Source organism: Notamacropus eugenii, chromosome 1, assembly GCF_028372415.1.
Source record: "Notamacropus eugenii isolate mMacEug1 chromosome 1, mMacEug1.pri_v2, whole genome shotgun sequence".
NCBI lineage: Eukaryota > Metazoa > Chordata > Mammalia > Diprotodontia > Macropodidae > Notamacropus > Notamacropus eugenii.
Window position 1 is genome coordinate 350,136,749 of NC_092872.1, and position 13,543 is coordinate 350,150,291.

Genomic DNA, 13,543 nt, shown 5'->3' on the forward strand with positions numbered 1-13,543 from the left:
TTCTCTCTCCTTTCTCCCTTTCACTCCTCACTAGAGTTTTGCTTTCGACCACTGTCTCCCTCAGTCTACCCTCCCTTCTATCAGCCTCCTCCCTTTTCTTCCCCTTTACTCTTACTAATTCTTCCCTCCCTTCTCTCCACTCCCTCCCTTTTCTTTCTCCTTTCTCCTCCTATTTCCTATAGGGCAAGTTAGATTTCTATACCTAACTGATTATGTTATTCCCTTTTTGAGCCAGATCTGATGAGAGTAAGTTTCAGATAATGCTTATCTTTCTCCCTTCTTTCTCTCTATTGTAATATGTTTTTGGGCCTTTTCATGTGATGTAATTTACCCTTGTCTGCCTCTTCCTTTCCTCTTCTCTCAGTACAATCCTTTTTTACCACTTAGACTTTTTTAACATCACATCAAAGTCAACTTATACTCTTTTTAAATGGCATAATAACAATACAGTTCTCAAGAGTTACAAGTGTTATCTTCCTTTGTAGGGATGTAAACAGTTTACCCTTATTAATAACATGGTTTTTTTTCTTTCCTGTTTACCTTTTCATGCTTCTCTTGAGTCTTGTATTTGAAGATCAAATTTTCTGTTGAGCTCTGGTCTTTTCATCAGGAAGGTTTGGAAGTCCCCTATTTCATTGATTATCCATCTCGTACCCTAAAAGATCATGCTCATTTTTGCTGGGAATTCACGAGTATAATCAAGAGTATTATAGTAGATTAACTGATGTCTCTCTCTAGTCAATCCTCACATTAATTAATTTAACCCAATACCTTCTAACAAACTTTAAGTGCCTGCTATGTGTGAGGTATTATACTAAGCTCTGGGGATATGCAGACAAGAAAATTAGTCCCTGTTGTCAAGGAACTTATATTCTATTGGGGGATCTAACACATAAAAAATACATAAATATTAATTATTTGAGGAGGGAGATAACACAAGAAGAGAGATCAGACAACATTCTGGAGAACAATTTGGAACTATGCCCAAGGGGCTACAAAACTGGGCCTACCTTTTCTTCTAGTAATACCAATACTAGGTCTGTATCCCAAAGAGATCATAAAAAAGAGAAAGGGACTTACTTGAACAAAAATACGTATAGCAGCACTTTTTGTGGTGGCAAAGAATTGGAAATTGAGGGGATGCCCATCAATTGGGGAATGAGTAATTAAGTTGTAGTATATGAATATAAGGGAATACTATTGCTCCATGAGAAATGATAAGCAAATGGACTTCAGAAAAAACTAGAAAAACTTACATGAACTGATGCTGAGTGAAGTGAGCAGAACCAGGAGAACGTTGTACACAGCAACAGCAACATTGTGTGATGACCAGCTTTGATAGACTTAGCTCTTCTCAGCAATGCAATGATCTAAGACAATGGGACTCATGGTCGAAAATGCTATCCACATCCAGAGAAAAAAACTATAGAGTCTGAATGCAGATCAAAGACTATTTTCTCTTTTTATTCTTTCTCATGATATTTCCCTTTTGTTCTGATTCTTCTTTCATAACAAGACTAATGTTTGATATGACTGTACATGTTTAGCCTGTATCAGATTGCATGCCGTCTTAGGGAGGAGGGAAATTTTAGAACTCAAAATCTTATAAAAGTGAATGTTGAAAACTAAAAATAATAAATAAATTTTTTTTAAAAATGAGGGATCAGAGAGGCTTCCCATAGTAGATAGTAGAGGAGTTGAACCTTGAATGAGGCTAGATATTCTTAGAGGTGGAAACAAGAGGTGGCTGATGGAAAGCTGAGTTCAAGGAAAAGTAACTGGGCCATTTTGACTCAGGACATAGAGTCTGTTTGAGAGTAATGTGAAATAGGCATACCAAGGCAAGATGGAGTTTCAACGTAAAGGGTTTGAGAAGAGGATTAATGAATGACAATGTTCAGTCACATCTGACTCTTTGTGACCCCATTTGGGGTTTATACACAAGTCAAGCATAAACAATAACAGCAGTGAGTTACAAGGTCAGACCCATGCTTTAGTTAAGATTGTTTTGGCTACTATATGAAAGAGAAGATGAATTAGGGGAGACCCCAGAAGCTGAGAGCCCAGTTTGGTGTTTGTGGCAATACTCAAATTGAAAAGTAAGGAGTACCTAAGTTGAAGTGGTGACTTATATGAGTATTAAGGAGGTGGATGTTAGAGATGTTTTGGAGGAAGACCTGAAAAGGATTGGCACTTGATTGGATATGAGCGTTTGGTGGGACAGGGACAGGGAAGCAGCTGGTATTGAACTCAACAGAAACAGAGAAATACTACACAGTGAAGAAGAGGGTGTGGGAGATAATGAATTTCTTTTGGATGTATTAAATTTGATGTGCTTCTAAGACAAACAGTTGGAGATGTCCAGTAGGTAGTTGGTGATGTAGGGCTGGAGCTCAAGAGAGAAACCATACAGACCTGGAAGTTATTTGCACAGAGATATTGACTGACTACATGTGTGAAGTCACCAAGCGTAGGGATATGGAGAAAGAATGGAAAGGGGTCCAGGATAGCTCATTTGGGCCCAGAGATTAGGAGACCAGGCATGAAGTAGATCTGGCAAAGGAAAGTAGAAGGACCACTCAGTCAGCTGCCAAAATCATCTTTATGATGCCTAACATGTCTGACCATGTTATGCCTCCACTCTGAGATCTTCACTGGCTTCCTGTTACTTATAGGCTCGGATCCAAAGGTAGCTTCACTTTGTTTTCGGTGCCTCCATAGTCAAACACTACCTCCCCTTTCTAGTCACCCAACTCATGCTGCCTCCTCAGATATATTCATTTCTCTAGCCAGACTGACCAAAGTTCTGATCCCTAAGCAGACTGGCCTAATTAGCAATCAGCACATCTAGATTTGAGTGCTGATTGGCAAGTGACATTTAACTAGCTGTGGGACCATGGACAAAAATCGTTTTCTTGATTTGAGGTTCAATTTCCTTGTCTGTAAAATGAGGATAATAATTATACTTCTTACCTAAAAGGGCTAACCTTTGTACCTAAGAGGAAAATACTTTGTTAACCTTAAATTAATATGGAAATGGAGTTTATTGATATTATTTGTCCTAATTAGGCCCTCCTAGAAGCCATGGTTTACCCTCTTAGCCACAAGATGGATCTTCTTTCTAAGATCATGCTTGATCATCTCAGACAGAAATGATCATTTGTCAGCAACTCAGACTTTGGAGCCCCCATACCTCTCACTAGGCAAAGAGCCTACTGGGGCTCCTATCTCACTCTGCCCCACACTGGGTCCCTGAATCACTTCTTGGTTCTGTCTGACCACTCCTGTTCAGTCTTCTTTGCTAGATTCATATCTTACCTCCTTCCTGTAGACAGAACCCAGTACTCTGTCCTTGCCCCTCTTCTGTTGCCTCCAAACTCTACCTCTTGTCCTCATCAGTTTCCATGGGTCCAACTGTAATCTCTCCAAAGATGTCCCCTATATCTATATATCTAGTCCTATTCTCCCTCCAGAGCTTTAGGCCCTTGTGATTTAGAACTAGATGTCCCATTGGCACCTCAAACTCAACATATCCAAAAATCTAACTTATATTTTATTCCCCAAATCCACCCTTCTTTCTAATTTCTCTATTTCTGTTGAAGGCACCTTTAGCTTTTTATTCACCCAGGTTCACAACTCTGAGTTATCCTCATCTCCTCACTCTTGTCACACCATTATGTTTAATCAGTCTCCATATCATGTCATTTCTACCTCCAGAACATCTCTTATTTCTATCTCCTTCCCTCCACTCCCATGACCACCTCCATAGCCCAGTTCTTCATCATCTCTCATCTGGATTATTGCAATTGCAATAACATACTCCTTAGGCTCCCTGCCTCACATCTCTCTTCTCTCCAATTCAGTCTCCAAATCGCTGCCAAACCAATATGTGAAGTACTTCACAAACCTTAAAGAGTTAGAAAATGTTAGCTATTATTATTTTTATCCTTACAAGATGGGCCTGACCATGTCACTGTCCTGCTCAAGAAGCACTAGTGCCTCTTAATTGCCTCTCAGGTCCAATTCAGATCCCTTTGCTTGACATTTACTGACCTTCTCAACCTGCTTTTCCAGTCTGGTTATATATTTACTCTCCTTCACAGACTCTTCATTCCTGCTAAACTAACCTTGAATTTTCTCACACTTGATATTACCTCTTCCATCTCTATGCTTTCACATCTCTCTCTCTCTCTCTCTCTCTCTCTCTCTCTCTCTCTCTCTCTCTCTCTCTCTCTCTCTCTCTCTCACACACACACACACACACACACACACACACACACAACACACACCACTCATATGTGTACACCTTATTTACCCCAAAAAAGTGTAACCTCCTCAAGAGGAGATACTGTTTTTCTCTTTGTAGCCCTGTTGTATAGCACAGATCATGGAATGTGGGAGGCACTTAGCTGTTGATTGGTTGACATCCCCAGAGGATTGGGATATGGTTTAGTCTCCTCTGTCTCCCTCATAGTATAGCCTAATATATGATCCTATACGCAGTAGGTGCTCAAGGAATATTTATATTTTCCTGACAGATATCATGATGTATTGACAAACTGATGAACTGACTAACGGAGTGATGATAGGCTAATGGATCAAAAGTCAATGGACTGATGGATTGAGGGTCTGACAGACTGATGGGCTAATTGTACCAATGGCAGGAAGCTCATGGCAGTTCTTAGACCAGGGATAGGCAGGTGACCTTGGACCAAGTCTCGTCATTAGTGAGGCAGATGGATCTCTCTCTTCTCTCTTCTTTACCCCAGGCCTCTCTTGTCTTCTTTTTTCTACTCTGCTCCTTCCCCCTTTTTCCAATCTGTGTCTTGGGCCTGTCAGTGACCCTTTCTATTCTTTCCAGAGTCTCTAGGAGGTTGGATTGAGTCTAAAGGAAGGTGTCTGGGCCCAGGGCTTCTGAGGAAATTTGTGGGGGTGAAGAGTCTGTGTGAGAAATCTAGGAGAGAAGGCATGACCCTGAGGTGAGAAGGATTGGTATGTGCTAAGATCTGTGACAAAGCTTTCTAGGGGAGGGGTACCCTTGGAATGTGTGTGTGTGTGTGTGTATGTGTATGTGTGTGTGTGTATACATGCAAGCTTGAGTGCATGTGCACTAGGGGGTGGAGTTGGACACTGAGAAGGAGTCTGGGTGGAAATTCCCAATGCTGTGTGAGCTGCTGTGGGCCAGTGGCCAGGCTATGGCTCAGGGAGATAAGGTCATAAACCAATGCATGGCAAGACCTGGCCCTGATAAAGCATTCAGGCCTCCTGAGTCTCCTCCCCCTGCTTTGTCCCTGCCTTGCCGGGTAAGGGTGAGGTTAGGGAGATGACCTAAAAGACCTTGTGGCCTTAAAGGATCCCAGTCTTACTTTTCCTTCCTCCCCTCCCCCATCTCATTCTTCTCTGACTTCTCTTTGAGTGGAAAATGGTACTAGAGGAAAAGTTCTGCCCCAGAAATCAGGAGACTGAGATCTTCTCACTCTGCTACTTCTTAGCTTAGTGATCCTGAATCAATTGCTTTTATCTCTCCTGGCCTCAGTTTCCTGTAATATAAAATGAGGTTGATAATACCATCATAATTTGCCTCACACATTCAAAACTATGTAATTAGGAGCTACTGTTTTCTCAGAGCACTCCATCTGGGTCTACTTTTGGGGGCAGCCAGATAGTAGAGTGAATAGAGCACCTGGTCTCAGGAAGAACCGAGCTCAAATCCCACCTCAGACACTTACTAGCTGTGTGTCCCTGGGCAAGTTGCTTTCCTTTAGTTTTCTCATCTACAAAATGGGAATAATAATAGTTTCAACCTCCCAGAGTAGCCGTGAGGATCAAGTGAGATAGTAATTATAAAGTGATTAGCACAGTGCCTTCCTGGAACGTTGTGAGCTAACTTACTAAATGTCAACTTATTATTTTATTATTGTTATGGGGTTTGAGGTTTTGGGGGTTTGTTTGTTTTTTTTTGCCTTTGTATCTCCAGCATTGTTTGCATTGTCTGGCAAATAATAAGCACTTGATAAATGCTTGTTAATTGAAATTAAAAAAGACAAAAAGACTTGAGCTGGCAATAAGATTGCCCTCACTAACTTTCTGGATATGAGATAAGTATGGTAGCCCTTATAAACCTAAGAGAGAACTATAGTGCAGCAAAAAGGAATAGGGGAATAGGGTGGGTTGGTTATATTCACTCTTACAGATTACAGATTTTAAGGAAAGGATTTTCTGACAAGAGTTCATCCCGTTCCCCAACACCGTATCCGATCACCTCAGAGGTGCTGTGCTGGAGCCAGCTCACACCTGTTATCAAATTTTCACTGTGAACACTCACACCTCAGAAATCAGTAAATGCTGCAAATCAGGACTTGATTTATTGTTTTGTTGATTTCTAGACTTAAGAAAGTTATGAATAAAATGTTAATGCAGATTAGAGATTAAAGGTGTATTGAGTATACTTTTTTTGGGAGAGTCAACTGTTAAACACTTACCAGTACACTCATGTTACTAAGGACCAAGTAAAGGAAAACTTGTTCAGACAAAGACTTGATAATGGAAAACTTCTTCAGACAAAGGCACATTCCTTGTAATTTCATTAAATTAATCAGGGGCTCCCCGTTAATTCCTTTATAATAATTAAAATAGAGATTTTTTCTGCCAAGATGGCTATTTGAATGAGAGGCTGACCACCTGGCTCCCATATACCTGCTCCAGCAAAATCTTGAAATTTACACAGACTGAATAAATGATCACGAAATTCAATAAGAAATTTCAATGAGTGACTTCTTTCATCACAGAGTTGCACAAGGTCAACACATGCAACAGGGGACTAGGAAACAGAGGAAACATCTCCTGTTACCCAACACACACACACACATACACACACACACTTGCCACTGCCAGTAAAGGAGAGCCTGTGATTAGAGACAGGGACACACATAGCCTATAAGGCTATATGTCTGAAGGCAGAAAGAGTCCCTGAGAAAGTAAAAAAGCCAGAGAGTTGGGTCATTGGAAGCCTTGGAGAATGATAGCAGACAGCACAGAATAGCCAGTAACTAGCAAGGGACAAGAGCCCTCAGACCCAGGCAGCCCTGGTCCAAAGTCTTCAAGGCTTCCCAATACCAGTTGGGAACTTTAAAGATCCAAATGGGCTAATTCCAAGGAGTAGAAGTAAGAGCAAAAACCCAGGTGATCCAGAGACAGACCACACCTCACCCAATAGTGCAGAAGGGGATAAAGAACCTGGCCCTTAGATGAACTATTATTCATGAACTAATTCATGAACTAAAGCAGGAGAAATGAGTAAATCAAAGAAGACACTGAAAAGTATCAGAAATAATGGCAACTCCAAATGCATAACTATAAGCTACTCAAATAAAAAAAAATGGATTTCTCACAAGAATTACATAAATACCATCAAGAAATAAAGAGATGAAAAATGAAATGAAAGCTCTGAAGGAAAGAACTGAAAGGAAACTAAATAGTTTAGAAGAGAAAATAGTAAAGCTTAGAAGAGAAAGTGGTAAGAATTCCCCAAAACTAGAATAAGCCAATCAGAAATCAATGGTCCCATGAAATAGTAAGAAATACTCAAACAAAAATCAAAAGATTGAAAAATTAAAAGGTAGCAAGATATCTGATATGAAAAAAAAAACATCTGAACTGGAAAACAGGTCAAGGGGAGATCATTTAAAACTCAATGGACTTGCACAAGCAAAACTAATTCAGCCAAAATTAGAAGGAAAACAGGAAACAGGAAAAATTTTACAGCAAGTTTCTCTACTAAAGCCTCATTTTTTAAATATATAAGGAATTGAGCTGAATTTACAAAAATACATGTCATTCATCAATTGATAGGTGATCAAAGGATATGAACAGGCACTGTTCAGAAGAAAAATCAAAGCTATCAATAGTCACATGAAAAAATATTTTAACTCACAATTGATTAGATCAGATTAACTAAAAAGACAGACAAGAAAAATGATAAATGCTGGAGAAGATATGGGAAAATTGGGACATTGATGCACTGTTGGTGAAGTTGCAAACTAGTTCAACTATTCTGGGAAGCAATTTGAAACCATGCCCAAAGGTCTATAAAATTGTGCATACTTTTTAACCCAGGAAGATCACTATTTGGTCTGCATCTCAAAGACATCAAAGAAAAAGGAAAAAAACCTATGTGTATGAAATATTTAGAGCAGGTCTTTCTGTGGTGGCAAAGAATTGGAAATGGAGGGGATGCCCACCAATTGGGGAATGGCTGAACAAGTTGTGATATGTGATTGTGATGGAATATTATTGTGCTATAAGAAATGATGAGCAGGTCGATTTCAGAAAAACCTAGAAAGATTTATATGAACTGATGCTGAGTGAAGTGAGCAGAAGCAGGAAAACACTGTATACAGTAACAGCAATATTGTAACACTTATCAATTGTGAAAGACTTAGCTACTCTGATCAAGACAATAATCCAAAACAATTTCAAGTGACTGATGATGAAAAATGCTATCTCCAGAGAGAGAACTGATGAATTAAAGTCCAGGGTGAAGTATACTTTTTTTCAGCTTTATTTTTCTTGTGTGTATGTGTGTGTGTGTGTTCTTCTGCAACCTGGCTAATATGTAAATAAGTTTTGTACGACTTCACATGTAATCACATAATAATTTAAACATGATTGATGTCATATTCATACATAATCAGTGCCATATTGCTTGCCTTCTCAATGGATGGGAGAGGGGGGAGGGAGAGAACTTGGAACTCAAAAAAATTATTAAATGAACATTAAATTTCTTTTACATATAATGGAGAAATATTTAAGAAAATAAAAATGTAATTTTAAAAAATCATTGGACTCAGTGAAAACTATGCTCCCCCTCAAAATCTTAGACACTATATTTCAAGAACTCATGCATGAATGCTGCCCAGACCTATTAAAACTAGAGGATAAAGTGAAGATAGAATCTACCTATCACCTCCTGAAAGGACCTCCAAAGAAAAAGTCTCAATAATGACATTGGTTAAAATCTAGAATTCCCACATCAAAGAAAAAGTACTGCAAACATCTAGAAAGAAGAAATTCAAAGTACCAAGAACCTACAATCAGTATCAGCTTCTACTATAAAAGAGGAAAGCTCTTAGAATACAATATTCTGAAAGGCAAAAAGATACAACCTTAAAATAAAGAAAAACTTACCTTACAAAGCTGAGTATAACCTAATGAGGAAAAGGAGGGGAATGGACCTTTAATGTAATAGGAGAGTTTCAAGCATTTCTGATGGTTAGCGCTAAATAGGAACATTGAAATAAAATCACAAGAGGTCAGAAAAACCCAGAAAGATAAAGTTGTTTGAAGAATTAAAGGGAGTTGTATGACATATATATACATATATATATATAATATTCTAATACCAAAAGAAGAAACATGTTTCTCTTCAGAATATTAATGTTTTCAAAGGGTATTAAAGGGAGTTAAATAAGAAAAAAAAGAGGACCTGTGAATGGATTCAGTGTTGTTCTGAGGGTTTGAAGAGGGAAAATAGAAATGAATATAAAAGGAGGATATACAATGGAGAAAGGAAAAAAAGGGATTGTCACTTGGGACTTCTTATAATTGGGGTGAGTGAGAAGAAAAATATACAACCATGGCAGAAGGGGTAGGGGAAGTTGGCATCAGATGAATTTTACCTTTATCTGAACAGGCAAAGAAGGGCTCAACATAAATATATACACACATACATACTAAGAATTTGGGGTAGAAATATATCAAATTCACTAGGGAAGAAAGAAGACGTAAGGTTAAGAGAAAAGAGCATACGAGAGAGGAATAGTCATAAGCAAAATACATTGGCTAACATTTAAAGGGAGGGATTAAAAGGTGAGAAGAGAAAAGAATTAGAATCTAAAGGGGTACCTTAGATTTCCTCTTAGCCAACAGGGGGATGAGCAAATTATGGTGAATGAATTGCATGTGAGTGAATATTATTACACCGTAAGAAATTCTGAAAGATAATTTCAGAGAATACTAGGAAGTTATTTGTCCTTCGTTCTCAAAGCGGGACATTACATCAGGAAGATGATACCATGACTTGCAAGTGAATTGGATTTAAGTGAGGGAGGGCTGGGTAAAGTCACCAGCCTCACTTTCTCTTCCAGAGCCATCTGAGTCCAGTAGCAAGATAAAGATCAGACTGATTAAAGATGGCCCTGGAAGCAGTGGGAGACCTTGGCCTAAGGTCTTTCCCAGGTCTCAGTTTGACTGAGGCAGTGCCCCTTCAGTGATTAAGGATAGGTAAGAGATGAGGCAAAGAGTGGCCTCTTTAATCTAGTCAGTATATGTAAACACACAGACACACACACACACACGCACACACACATACAGACACAGACACAGACACAGACACACACACACACACACACACACACACACACACACACACGATTTCTATCTCAATCTGGGAGGGGAAGACTTTCAGAGATTTTGGCCAAAACAGAAACAACTGTTACATACCTTCACTTTGAGCAATTAGCAGCAATGATGAATGGGCTTGGGCTAGGATCTAATGTTGGTCAGTTAATGACAGCCTGAGTGAATTGGGTTTATGGCATGTTCTTTAAGAAAGATACGTTGTGAGATTTCAGCTATCAAAATTTGCATTCTTTTGGGCAAAGTGCCTGCAGGTAAGGGTATGATACCATATGCAGAGAGGGAGAGGAAGGGGGCGAGGCAAGTCAAGGGATGAATAAGAAAGGAACTGAGTTGCCCAATGCCAGTTGGGTCCCCAGTGGGCAGTATGGATTTACACGAAGAAGTGAGCAAAATCAGGAAAACAATTTATATAAAGACAGTAATGCCATTTTTAAAAAGCAATTTTGAAAGACTTCAGAACTTTTATCAAAACAATGACCAACAATGTCTTAAGAGAACCTATGATGAAGTATATTACCAATGTCCTAACAGAGTGGTGATGGACATAAGGTTCAGAGACATGCATTTTTGAACATAGATACTATGTGAATTCAGTTTTGCATGATTAAGCTTATTTGTTAAAAGGTTTTTTTTTTTTCCTTTCATTTAATGGGGAGAGGGTGGAGAGATTAAGGTTAAGGATGAAGGATTAGTAATAGTGATATCCCCCTACCTCCCAAAAAAAGAAGTCCATTAAAATCTTGAAAATTCACAGGCAATTCAGAAGAAAGCACAGATAAACAAGACAGTTTTGAAAGTAGCTTGTAGAATTTATTATATACTTTTTTTAAAAAAAGCAAGCTGTGTGAAATAGACATTCACTGTTACACTGAGAGTCCTTTTCTATTATGCTATGTGTGTGAAATGTTCTTTTTTGATGTTTAAGTTCAGAATAATTTTTATTAATAATAATAGTTAAGTAAAGGCTGCATGGTTTACTTGCTGGAGCAGTGGACTTAAGAGTCAGGAAAACTTAGATTCAAATCCTCCAACAGACAGTTGTTAAATGTATGTTCCTGGTCAAGTAGTGACCTGTGCATGCCTTCATTTCCTCATCTTTAAAATGAAACTGGTTCTCAGTGGCCTCTAAGGTCTTTTTCAGCTTATAAAGTACTTTCCTCACAATAACCCTGTAAGGTTATTTGAGAGAAATTGAGTCAGGGGAAAGGTCAGGGGGAAGGGGGAAAGATGTTCATCACACAGAAAATCAGTGAGGGTTTCTAACTCCCAGATCAGACCTTTGTCCTTCCAAAATATTGCCCTAACTCTCTTGTGAATGTTAAGCTGCCATCTCCTCCAGGAAGATTTTCTTGTCCAACCCAACCTTCATTGATCACTGATGTCTCCTAAACTCCTACAGGGCTGATTTACGCATTTCATAAGGTCATCAGTTTACAACTGGAAGGGAACAGCTTAGACACCATCAAATATAAATCCTTTATTTTACAGATGAAGAAATGGAGGCACAGAGAGGGCAAGTTACTTGCTCAGGGTCTAAAGTGTCTAAGTGGTCTTCTTGATTCTTGACTAAGCCACCAGGTGCCACAGTGGATAGAGTATTGAGCCTGAAGTCAAGAAGACCCCTCTTTCTAAGTTCAAATCTGGCCTCAGACACTTACTCGTTGTGAGACCCTGGGTAAGTCATTTAACCCTGTTTGCCTCAGTTTCCTCATCTGTAAAATGAGCTGGAGAAGGAAATGGCAAACCACTTCAATATCTTTGCCAAGAAAACCCCAAATGGGGGTCACAAAGACCTGGATACGACTGAACTGAAATTGATTCCAAGTCCCTTGCTCTAGCCACTACTCCACACTGAGTGCCTCAGTGAACTCAAACTAATATAGTTCATGAACAAGCCTCTCCATGAAAATCAACAAGCCCCTGTTTTGTTCAGGTCCGTGGACTCACTGCTGGGGATATAAAGACAGACACATACCCCCTACCACCGACCTTGCCCTCAGGAAGAAGACAATCTAAGTGGGCAAACATCACATTTACAGTTAAATACAGTACATGGTGTAATGTGATTGGGGCAAAGGAAAGGTCCAGACAGAATTGTCTAGAAAGAAAAGAGGGAAAGGTGGAGGGAGGGCTCAGGAAAAGTTTTCTGTAGGAGGGGGCACCTAACTTGAATATTTTACCTGCTTCCTTCAGAAACAGGTTAAGGATCTGTCATTCAAGGTTCCCACTAACCCTTCAGGGAGGAAGGTACAGAAGCACAGGTTGCAAAACCTAAGAGAAACCTTAGAAATAATCTAGTCCAAATCTTTCCAGACAAGTCAGATAAATCAGCCAACATTTATCAAGCACCTTAACCACCCTTGCCCCACCTCCTACACTCATTTATTTGCATTTATGTGACTGCTAGTTCCTAGAAGCAGCCCCTCAGGCTCGGCAGTTCACTCTGTGATGGACACCAGTAACTAGTTGCCAACTCCCTAGATGTCAAAAGGTGTCCCCTCCACTCTCATTATCTCCCCCCCTCCCACCTATGCAGAAGATCTGCACAGTACCTACCAGTTCTTCAAAGAGGTCAGATCTCTGATGAGAGTCAGGCTAGGACAGCTGGTCAGCTCCTTAGCCCCATGTGGGTTTGGCAGCAAGCCCTGGGATGGGAGGTGTGGGAAGACCAGTAACTGTGGATTTGTTCTCCTTCTTTCCTGCCCTTCCTTTCTCTGTGTCTGCTCCTTCTTCCTTCTCTCTCTCTCTCTCTCTCTCTCTCTCTCTCTGTTTGTTTTTACCTTTTTCAGTCTTTTTATATCTCTCTAGCTGCTTTCACTTTCCAAAGTGAAAGTAAACGCAGGGAAATGCTGCAATTTCTATGACCTTTGCCTTAATGGATTCCAAAGATAGGAATATTTAATTCCTACAAATTAAATAAATCAAGTTATCCATGGAAAAAATAACCTGGGATCACAAGGTTACAGATATAGAGCTACACAGTGCCGAAAAGGCCAAATATACCAGCCCCTTGATTTTACAGATGAAGAAACCAAGACTCCAGGACTCACTTTAGTGATTTGCTCAAGGTTATATGTCAGAACACAAATGAAAAAGCATTTGTTTGTTTCGTTGTGTCTGAGTT

The 13,543-nt window shown here is 39.6% G+C and overlaps 1 protein-coding gene across 14 annotated transcripts in view; it reads right to left on the reverse strand.

The window, feature by feature from the left end:
• EXOC3L4 (exocyst complex component 3 like 4) overlaps positions 1 to 13,184 on the reverse strand; it is an 82,556-nt gene extending 69,372 nt beyond the window's left edge. For all 14 annotated transcript variants that reach the window (XR_011971865.1, XR_011971862.1, XR_011971863.1 and 11 more), the window contains exon 1: positions 12,976 to 13,184. The gene's annotated coding sequence lies outside the window, so the exon portion shown is untranslated. The remainder of the gene's footprint in view (positions 1 to 12,975) is intronic.
• Positions 13,185 to 13,543: the final 359 nt, after the last annotated feature.